The sequence below is a fragment of the Polyodon spathula genome, chromosome 38 (genome assembly GCF_017654505.1).
Source record: "Polyodon spathula isolate WHYD16114869_AA chromosome 38, ASM1765450v1, whole genome shotgun sequence".
Taxonomy (NCBI): domain Eukaryota; kingdom Metazoa; phylum Chordata; class Actinopteri; order Acipenseriformes; family Polyodontidae; genus Polyodon; species Polyodon spathula.
This window is the reverse complement of record NC_054571.1, coordinates 3,962,168-3,973,704: the sequence shown is the minus strand read 5'-3', so window position 1 is coordinate 3,973,704 and position 11,537 is coordinate 3,962,168. Positions and strand designations below refer to the sequence as shown.

Genomic DNA, 11,537 nt, shown 5'->3' with positions numbered 1-11,537 from the left:
ATGAGTCACTGGCGCCCACCAGTGACACAGACGGTGACCCAGATGGTTCCAATCCCCACTGTGCCCCGTGGCGACCTGAGGCAATGCCTTCAGGCTTCAGTGGCAGCTAATATCCAGGGCCACCCGCAAGGATGGGGAATCGCCAGACTGGGAGGGCCCCAGCACAACAGCAACCCAGGAAGCAGTTCAAATGCCGCCCTAGGCAGGCTCCACCCCAGCCCCAACAGCCCCAGCAGGGTCCCTCAAGGCCTCAGACCCACCCCTTCTGCAATACTGGTGCACTTGCACCTCAGACTCTTGGGTGCTTGCCACCATACAAGCACTACGGTTCCGCATAGAGCCTCCTCCCTTTCGAGGGATCATGGTTACATCGGTGAGCGACCCTCTCCAGGTCTCTAAAAACATTACTTCTCAAATAAGCCACTCTCCTTGTAGAACACACCTCTCAAGAGGAGGGGTTCAACTCGAGGTACTATCCAGTGCCAAAAAAGGATGGTGGCCTTTGCCGCATCCTTGACCTGAGACACCTCAATGGGTTCTTGAGGGAGAGGATGTTCCATCGCCACATCCTCCAGTCTGCAATGACATTTCATTTGTAATTCCAATGGTCTGATGACACAAAACACAGTAAATAACAATGATAACAGGCAATACAGTGGTGTGTATTGCTTAGTTGTAATCCCCGGGTTGGTCCTGAAATAATAACAGTCCCGATCCTTTTACACCCACGCGTAACACAAACGCAATCGCCAGTCCACAGGGCATGCTGTAGTGCTAGTGGTGCTAATACAGTTTATCGTAAGTTTAGTTTAGTGCTGGCCTTTAGCGACAGCTCCGGATGATGTTAGCCATCTAATAACAACAAACAAGTATTCGTTAGACGCGACAAACGCAACAAACAAAACACTTACGATTACAATACAGGTTCTCCTTCCAGTTCAGCTTTTAACCATAGCAAGGAACAGATCACTTTGCTACTCTCCCTTTTGTACCGTCAATCATGACCCCTTCTTTGGTTAACCAGTGCAACCGCTCCTCCAATCTATGGTTGCCAGGTTGTTTCCCTTCCGGGTCAATGATTTAGTGTATCGTAGCTCTGCCCCCTTTCTAGATGATGACTTTCTTCTAACCCTGGGAATGAAATGTTTGGCCACCCAGTCCAGGGCACTCTGTTCCCTTACACAGCGCCCTCACAGGGAGAATCATTCTCTGTCTATCACAGGTCGACATTGTCAATCTCATTTAAAATTTTGAATGACTGAATCCGATTTCTGCATAGTCTTCTTTGTTCAAGACTGAATAGATTCAATTCTTTTAGCCTGTCTGCATATGACATGCCTTTTATACCCGGAATAATTCTGGTTGCTCGTCTTTGCACTTTTTCTAGAGCAGCAATATCCTTTTTATAGCGAGTTCACCAGAACTGAACACAATATTCTAGATGAGGTTTTACTAATGCATTGTAAAGTTTTAACATTACTTCCCTTTGTTTAAATTCAACACTTTTCACTATATATCCAAACATTTTGTTGGCTTTTTTAAAGCTTCCTCACATTGTCTAGATCAGTTCTTCACTCTGGTCGTGGGGACCCCCTGTGTCTGCTGGTTTTCATTCCAACTGAGCTCTCAATTACTTAACTAGACCCTTAATTGAACCGAGAATTTGCTTAATTAGACATGTTTAATTGTTTTCAGCTCATAAACAGTTGCAGAGTTCAAGTTACTTATAAAATATTATAGCTAACTTCAAATCTGCAACTGAAAACAATTAAAATCTTCCCAGCGACAGCGAGTGGGAGAAGTACAGGCGTGGAAAAGTACAGAGCAGTTTCAAAGCAGAAAGGAGAAATTGCATCTTGAATTGCTTTAATCAGAAAACAGAGGACTTTGGGGAAACACAGCAGCAGCTCAAAGTCAAACAGCCGCGTGTGTTTTTCTGATAACAAACAAGCTGAAACTCGGAGCAGCTGATTCAAATTCAGCGCCGTTTTGAGACACGGGCGAGGGGAGGAGCCAACAGCACAGCAGAACAACGCAGTTAAACGAGGCAGTCTTCCCAGCGACAGCGAGTGGAAGCGACAGTGAGTGGGAGAAGTACAGGCGTGGAAAAGTACAGAGCAGTTTCGAAGCAGTTGGAAAGCAGGCTGACAGCTGCAGAAGAAACTAAACTTCAAAAAAAAAAACCTCAACATGGTCTTCAAGCCAGTAATCTGTGACACCTGCTTGATGTGGGAAATCCAAGAAAACCCAGCGGAGCTAAACCAAGTGTGCGTAAAGTGCCCCGCGATCCAGGATTTGCATAAACTAGTAAGTATGCTAGAAATGGAGCTGGAAGAAGTGAGACAGCAACAGGATCTTGAGGAACTGGCACACCCACAATTCATGGAAGTCTGCATCACCCCTAACAGACTGAAAGCCACCAGGGAGATAGAAGGTCAGAACAGCTGGGTTCAGGTAGCTGGTATTTTCTGGTATACTGCCCGCACCTTGCAAAGGACCATATGGACAGCTGGAAATAATTAATCAAAACGAATGGCTGAAGACGTGATGCACACGGGAAGGCTTCACCTATCTTGATCATTGGACCACATTCTACAACGAGGACTATCTGTATAGACGGGATGGACTGCATTTAAATAACAAGGGAACTAGTCTACTCGGAGAAAAGATCCTCGAGCAGGTTCGGAAGCATTTAAATTAGAAAGGAAGGGGGGAGAAATCAACAAAAAAACAGAAGGGAGACCGCATCAAAACAAGAACAACAACTCAGGTAAGACAACCATTAAATGTATTTATCTAAATGCTAGAAGTATCAGAAACAAAATTCTAGAACTTGAAGCTACTGCACTAACAGGTAACTATGATGTGATAGGTGTTACAGAAACGTGGTTATCTGAGAGTGATGGGGACGAATATAATATTTGTGGGTATACACTGTATAGGAAAGACAGGCAGGACAGAAGAGGAGGAGGGGTAGCGCTATACATAAGAAACAGTCTTGAAGCCCAGGTGTTAAACCTGGACAAAGAAAATAGAACCGAATCAATATAGGTCAGAATAACAGACAAAAATTCAAAAGGCATAATAATAGGAGCATGCTATAGACCGCCAGATTCAGACGGTGAGCACAATAATCTGTTATACAATGACATTAGAAATGTGTGTAGCAAAGGAGAAGCCATACCAATGGGGGATTTCAACTTCCCCCAAATAAAATGGGAAAACCCGGTGGGTAGCGCGAAGGATGAAATAGAAATGGTGGAAATGACAAATGACTGCTTCCTAACACAATTTGTGGAGGCACCCACTAGAGGGGAGGCATGCCTTGATTTAGTCTTTTCAAATAACGAAGACAGAATAACTAAAACAGAGGTCAGACCCTACGTGGCGACCTAATTCAAGCATTCAAAATTCTAAAAGGGATTGACAGTGCCCGACCCAAGGGACTTTTTCAGCCTGAAAAAAGAAACAAGGACCAGGGGTCACAAATGGACAATTGGCATTCAGAACAGAAAATAGGAGGCACTTTTTTACACAGAGAATTGTGAGGGTCTGGAATCAACTCCCCAGTAATGTTGTTGAAGCTGACACCCTGGGATCTTTCAAGAAGCTGCTTGATGAGATTCTGGGATCAATAAGCTACTAACAACCAAACGAGCAAGATGGGCCGAATGGCCTCCTCTCATTTGTAAACTTTCTTATGTTCTTATGAGACATGGCATATTTCTTTCTCTAGTTTTTCTTTTGTTTCCTATAAATAAATCAGGTTTTTTTTGCATTTTATTTCTGGTGTATTATCCTTTTTGACAAGCCAAACCCAGTCACTCGGCCAGTGACACTCCCTTATGATATTTATAATGCACATTTGTATTGCCTGCATGCAGTACCTTACACTTTTCTCTATTAAATCTCATTTGCCATGTGTCTGCCCAGTTCTGAATCTTGTCTTGAATGACCTTTGCTGCTGCAACAGTGTTTGCCACTCCTCCTATTTTTGTGTCATCTGCAAATTTAACAAGTTTGCTTTCTATACCAGAATATAAGTCATTATTGTAAATTAGGTTTCTCCTCTAATCAGTACTTTCTGTTTTCTACATGTTAACCCCTCCCTAATAATGTGTGTGCATTTCCTTGAATTATGCTGGACCTTGTCAAAAGCTTTCTGGAAATCTGAATAAACCATGTCATATACTTTGCAATTATCCACTGTCGATGTTGCATCCTCAAAAAAGTCAAGCAGCTTAATTAGACACGATCTCCCTTTCCTAAAACCATGCTGACTGTCTCCCAGGATACTGTTACCATACAGGTAATTTTCCATTTTAGATTTTATTATAGTTACCTTAAGTTTCCATATAATAGAAGTCATGTTTATTGGTTTGTAGTTACCTGGTTCTGTTTTGTCTCTCTTTCTGTGGATTGTGCTACGTTTGCAGTTCTCCACTCTGTTAGCAGTTTGTAAATAACTTCTTTCATTTCTTCAAGTACTATTGGGAGGATCTCATCCGGCCCAGGGGATTTGTTTATTTTAAGAGCTCCTAGTCCCTTTAACTCTTCGCCACAGTTATGCTAAAATTATTTAAAACTGGATATGAACAAGTTGACATGTGGGGCATGTCCCCCCCCCATTATTGTGGATCTCCTTTATTTTTACATACAGTACTTTGTATAATTAGGACAGAAAACAAACAGGAGACTCGTTATCATCAGTGGTAGGCTTATGTTTTGCCATGTCTAAACTGTAGTAAAGTTACATATATACTAATATTAAAATGTAAAAATACAACCTTGTCATACTAAAATTATGGATGCAGCGTGTCATTAGATTATATTACTGAAACATTAAAATTTAGATTAAAGATTGACAACATTTTGACGTGTAAAATCATTTAATATATAAATAAATCTCCACGTTCATACATAAACTACATCTAATTGACAGCGATGTTATAGAAAAACTAAGAGACAGGTGTTTAAAACAATTTCTCATATAAAGAGTCGTCAATCACACATTTTGAATTCATACGATAAGACAGTGGCATGAACACACACCAACACACAGTCTTGCAAATAAAACGGCCAGACAAAAATAAAAAGCCATGCAGTGAACCTCCCCTTTAATCAAACTGTTGCCCCGTCTTCCTTTTTTCTTCTTTTGCATTACTGTGCTTGCGCCATCAACTTATTTCCCGATCAACTTAACCTACGACACCCGATCCAGGCAACCCACCTGGAAAACAGGAACGTTAATCCCCCTTCCCATGAGAGAGCTGCTGAAGAGGCTAGGCACCTGCTTGACTAATTACCACTTCGCCAAACGGTTTTATAGGAAGTTTTTTTTTTACAAAAAGTAATTGATTACTTGCTAATATTACAAACAAATTCAAATATGTAATACATATGTACTTATTTGGTGAAAACTATTTTTGGATGGAATAGTTTTTATTGTATTTTTTACATTATATACAGTATATATATATATATATATATATATATATATATATATATATATATATATATATATATATATATATATATTTCTCCCATACAGAAGAACCGTGTATTTATAATAAATGCAAATATAGATTGAAATACCGGTTCATAAATATATTGCTTTCATGTTGCATTTTCATATTTATCACATTAATTCATATACAGCAAAATATATGGACAAGTACACTGAGTTGTACTCTGGAAGCAGAGGCTCATTTGCACCATGGGTAGCCAGTTTAATGCTGATAATATGAATGACTCGTGTAAATCCAGGAAATTGTGAAAAACACACAATGTAGTGGAGTGTCATCAGCTCTCCCCAAACAGGTTACATTTGAAAACAGTAATTATACTGAGAGGAAAGATATTGTTGATTGTTTTAATAAACATTTTATTAGGGCCAGTCAAGTATTTCAAAATTCTGTACTACATCTGCCACTGAACTCTATTGGTGCTAATGTTCAGTCGCGTACTTATTTTATTTCTGTACTATAAAAACAAAGGAGGTACTTAAATTACTAATATATATCTTCAACAGCCTACATCGCATGGTGATTGTAGTCTGCTTTACAACCTTGCAGCTTGCTGCATGTTTTCTATAATTGCTATAATTGTTTTCCTCTGCTTTCTGCAGCTGTTAAAAAAAGAAATAATAATTTAAGAGAAGGGAGAACGTGATCCTCCAGCGAGACCAGCTCCGCTGTGCGCCATTGTTGACTCGAGGATTCTGGGCGACCTCGGCACACCCACTCGTTGTGCGCGGCCTAGTGCCCCTACATGTTGTTAGTTACTACTGTTTTGTGGTTACTACTTACAGTAAAAAAAAAACTCACACTCCAGTTTATTGTCGAATGTTTCTCTGTACTATTGCCTTGCAGTTTAAAAAATAAATAATAACAACCGTGTGCTTCTTCTATTAGGCCCAATATCTGGCCCTATTGTTGAGTAGAAAAGCACATTGCATAATGCGAGGAGTAGGTATAAAACAAAACAAAAAAAGAGTGTTTTTTCTTTCTGTCTCTTTTCTCCCTTCTCCAGGTCTGCAGGCTGTGCCACCCCACTGCAAGCTACACACCGCTGCACTGTGCTGCACGCAGTCCAGACGTCATCTTAGGTGCTCCACTCCACTGCAAGCTACACACTGCTGCACTGTGCTGCACGCGGTCCAGACGTCATCTTAGGTGCTCCACTCCACTGCAAGCTTTGCGCTGCTCTGGTTGTGTGACTGCACTGCAACTATCTGTCATCTATGCTCCACACCGTTGCAAGCTACGTGCTATTCCTGGTTGTGTGACTGCAAGCAGCCCAGACACTAAAGCCTCCGTGCCTCGGCGCCCTCAGTGTTCAAGTGCTTCCCAACATCGATGGCTTCATGCCTCAATGCTCCATTGCCTTGGTGCCTCGGTGCGTCTGCATCCTCGATGCCTTGAAGCCTTTCGAGCCCTGTGCATTCGGTGCCACACTGCCCCAGAACCTCAGTAGCTCGAGGATGATATGTCTCGGTGCATCGACACCTTCGAGGCTTGTAACCTCTGCACATTGGTGCCCTCAGTGCCCCGATGCACCATAGCCTCGGTACCTTGGTGCTTATGGTCAATTAATTAATGGGGGATGAAGTTTAAATGTATGCTCTCCAGTTAATATTATTCATTCTGAATGAATTGTTTGTTGTGGTTGTTGCATTGAATTGCGCGCGCTTGCCTGTGCAAGTGCTGGGTTTATTTTTGGGGGTTTTTTGCAAGCTTTATTTCATGTCCTTATTGGAGTGCAAATAGTTTTTCTTGTGTTAAGAAAAAAGTGGAAGTTACAGTGGCTCTCAAAAGTATTCACCCCCCCTTGGACTTTTCCACATTTTATTATGTTACAACATGGAATCAAAATTGATTTAATTAGGAGTTTTTGCCACTGATCAACACAAAAAAAGTCCATAGTGTCTAAATCAAAAATAAAATTAATTACAAATATAAAACAGAAAATAATTGATTGCATTCACCCCCTTTGCTACTTTGCTATGACACACCTAAATAAGCTCTGGTGCAACCAATCAGGGGTAGGATATATGAACATTTCCAAGGCATTGAATATCCCCCGGAGCAAAGTAAAGTCTATTATTTAAAAAAAATTGAGAAAATATGGCACAACTGTAAACCTGTCTAGAACAGGCCATCCTCAAAAACTGAGTATCCGGGCGAGAAGGGCACTAGTCAGGGAGGCCACCAAGAGGCCTATGGCAACTCTAAAGGAGTTACAGTCTTCCACAGCTGAGCTGGGAGACACTGTGCATATAGCAGCAATAGCCTGGGTGCTTCACAAAACTGGCCTTTATGAGAAAGCCATTGTTGAAAAAAACTCACATCAAATCTCAAAAACCTGCTGAAGTCTGCAAGAGACATGGGACAATGTCAATGCTCAATGTCCTGGAGTGGCCCAGTCAAATCCTGGACCTCAATCCAATTGAGAATATGTGGAAAGAGTTGAAAAATTCTGTTCACCAAAGGTCCCCATCCAACTTGACAGAGCTTGAGCATTTTTGCAAAGAAGAATGGGCAAAAATTGCAGTGTCCAGATGTCCAAAGCTGGTAGAGACTTATCCAAATAGACTCATGGCTGTAATTGCTGCCAAAGGTGCCTCTACCAAATATTGACTCAAGGGGGTGAATACTTATGCAATCAATTATTTTCTGTTTTTTATTTGTAATTAATTTAGAACAATTTGTAGATTCTTTTTTTCACTTTGACATTATGGATTTTTTTTGTGTTGATCAGTGGCAAAAACTCCTAATTAAATCAATTTTGATTCCATGTTGTAACACAATAAAATGTGGAAAAGTCCAAGGGGGGTGAATACTTTTAAGAGCCACTGTCTGTGTTTTTTTCACTGTCAATCTATCCTCTGTACTTAAATATTTGAGATATTCTTATATTTGGCACAGTAACTAGTTCTAATTTCTGGGAATGTATATAGTTGGCTGTAGGCTAAGGGCTGATTGTTACAGCGTGACCCTGCAACAAAGTGCTTCTGCGGAAACAACGCACCTCCATTGACATTGTTGTGGGAAAGTCCTTGTTCCCCTCGTTGCCAGAGCAAATGCTTCTCATTTCTCTCAAATTAAAACACAAACATCTCAATATTTGGCAAAAACGATTCTGTAACATTGTCTATGTGTAAAAAAATAAATCCCAGGTGACGCAGTTTCATTGAATTACAGTCAGACCACACCACCCCCCACATTCCATTGAAATACATACTTCCATGTGGGCTAGGAAGGAAGTGGGGGTGGGGCTTCTATACTAAAATAATACTATTGTAGGCTGTACAAAAAACTAACAAAAAATGTACTGTATTGCAATACATAGCAAAATGACACGTCTGGCGGTTCTAGGTAGACGTGCATATAAAATTGTTATTTTTGCAAATCTGCCGCTCAAACACAGTTAGGCTATTTAAATACAGTGTAGCGTGCACGGGGGAAGGCAGCAGCAGGGCTGGTAGGTGACGTAATCACATACAAAGACATACGCTCCTTGCAAAAGAACCTGCTCTTTTGTACAGCAGTATTGGCGCTATGCTTCAGTGCGAGAGGTCCTGGGTTCACGCACCCTCTGCCTGTGTGTGGATTGCCTCGCCCTGTGATGCTCCAGTCTGCGGGAACCATGAACGCTACAATATATTTAGGAAAACTAATGCCTGAAGTGCATTCTAACAACAGTTTTGATTTCAGGAGTTAATTTTTACTATCTGTTAGAAAACATGGATTGAGAATTGATTAGCAGTTTGCTACGCATGTGGACTGGCAGAGCTATACTGGTGTTCTTTTCTGAAAAGAGACTAATATTGCAGATAGCAGACTCTTTGGTTCAAATTGCATGTACTGCTAACAATTGATAGAGCCCTTGCATCTACAAGCCTCTTGCCCAGCATTGACTGCAAGCTAACAAGATAACAATGCTGTGGACCAGAAGGGGCCAGGCTCTAAGACTTTTGGAATGCAAAGCATAAAGGGGCTAAAAGGCTCCCAGGGACTGGCATTGGACCCAAAGGTTCTAGGGGAGAATAAGAGATAATGCCACTGGACTCAAAGGGTCTCAAGCAAAACGGAGAAATATGAACAAGGAAGATGACAAAAACTAGATGTATGGACCTTTTGGGGCGCCAGAGGTTTGAAGAATGCGCTGAGTTCAGAGGTCGTCACACAAGACTACACACACACAGACACACACACACACACTAAATTAAATACATATAGTATATGGTAACAGAATAATGTGTTGTACCTTTGCTATTGGTTAAGTGTCAGAGAAAGAGGAGGTGCACCATCTATACAGAAGGTATTTAATGTCATTCAAACATTGTAAAGACAAGTATTCTGTTTGTCCTGTACCTGGCACCAGACCCCCTGCATATTTCAATAAACCTAACAACTGATTGAAGAAAAGGACTCTGTGCATTTTCTTGAATCTACTTACTCACCATCCTTTTTTTTAGTTACATCACTATCTGTTTTGATAACAAATGAAAAAAATGTAAAAAAATTATACCCGACTCTCGCCCTCATGATGGGGGGCTCGACTTTTACACAAGGTCGACTTTTACTCGAGCGAATACGGTGTATAAGAAACATTATAATACATGCTATTACCTTTAGACATGTAGCAGATTTGTTTGTTTGGTTATGCAAATATGCTAGGATATGAAAATAAATACATTGAATTGTTTGCTGATAAGCTAGAAAGTTTGCAAGAAACAGTATTAGTTCTTTGTCTGAGATGCAATACCTATGTTTACAATATTTTTTGGAACCCAGAATAGAACCCTCTTCTATTGTGATGTTTATTATTGAATCAAAGATCCCATACCTGGCAGTTGGAGAATAGTTTTAAGAAAATATAAAATGCGACGAGGTGTGGACTGGGCATGCATAGGTAAATATGAGCACTTATGCAGTGTGTAAACCCAATCAGAATAGACCCTGTATTGTTATATTTGGTATAAAAAAGAGTAACACTGTAAAAAAAAAAAAAAAGGTTTTCTATTTAATTGTGGCAACAAACAAATTTTTTTAATGTATATCCTCAGCTGTTTTCATTTTCTTTCTTCAATGCTGGTTCTGAGTTGAGGATGGTGCTGCTTGGAAGTACTGGGACTGGGAAGAGTGCTTCAGGAAACACCATCCTGGGATCAAGGCAATTTATATCTAAAGCAAGCTCCTCTACAGTTAGGAAAGAGTGTGTGAAGATTAAAGGAGAAGTGGATGGGAGATGCGTGGCTGTGGTCGACACTCCAGGCTTGTGTGACACTGAGCTCACTAATGAAGAATCTTTATGTGACATTGGGAAGTGCATTTCTCTGCCTTCCCCGGGACCCCATGCATTTCTGATTGTGGGCCAATTCACAACAAAAGAGAGGGAGACAGTGGAACTGATCCAGAAGGTATCCTTGAGATACAATGGTACTTTTCACCTACGGAGACGATCTGGAAGATGTTTGAAGAATACTATAAGAGAGACGATCTGGAAGAAGTTTGAAGATTACTATAAGAGAGCTGATGAGCACCTCAAGCAGCTTGTTGAGACATGTGGGAACAGGTATTACGTGATACTCAGGTCACAGAGCTACTGGAGGAGATAGGCAGGATAGTGAAAGAGAATGAAGGCTACTGCTACACCACCGAGATGTACTACAAGGCAGAAGCAGCCATTGAAGAAGAGAACAATAAAACAAAGAACCCAGGCTGCAGAAATAACTTAATTATAGAAGCAGCAAGAGCAGCTGCAGTAGAAGGAGCAGCATTTGGAGCAAGAGTAGGAGCCGCAGTAGGAAGAGGAGCAAGAGCTATAAAAAGACGGGAGCAGGAGTCGTAAAAGAGAAATGGTCAACACAGTAAGGTTAAACCGATGAATCAAATACATCTTGTTGTAACAAGGAAAAGAGAAATAACAGCAGATTTTATTCTGCTTGATTTAAATGATCTGTCTGTTTGCAGTGCACATTGCATACACCTGAGTGGCTAAATTCACAAATCTCCTATGCGCTGTTAGTTCAT

At 40.9% G+C, this 11,537-nt stretch overlaps 1 pseudogene; it reads left to right on the top strand.

Annotated features, from left to right (window-relative positions):
- LOC121304505 lies at nt 1–11,355 on the top strand (annotated as a pseudogene).
- Nucleotides 11,356–11,537: the final 182 nt, after the last annotated feature.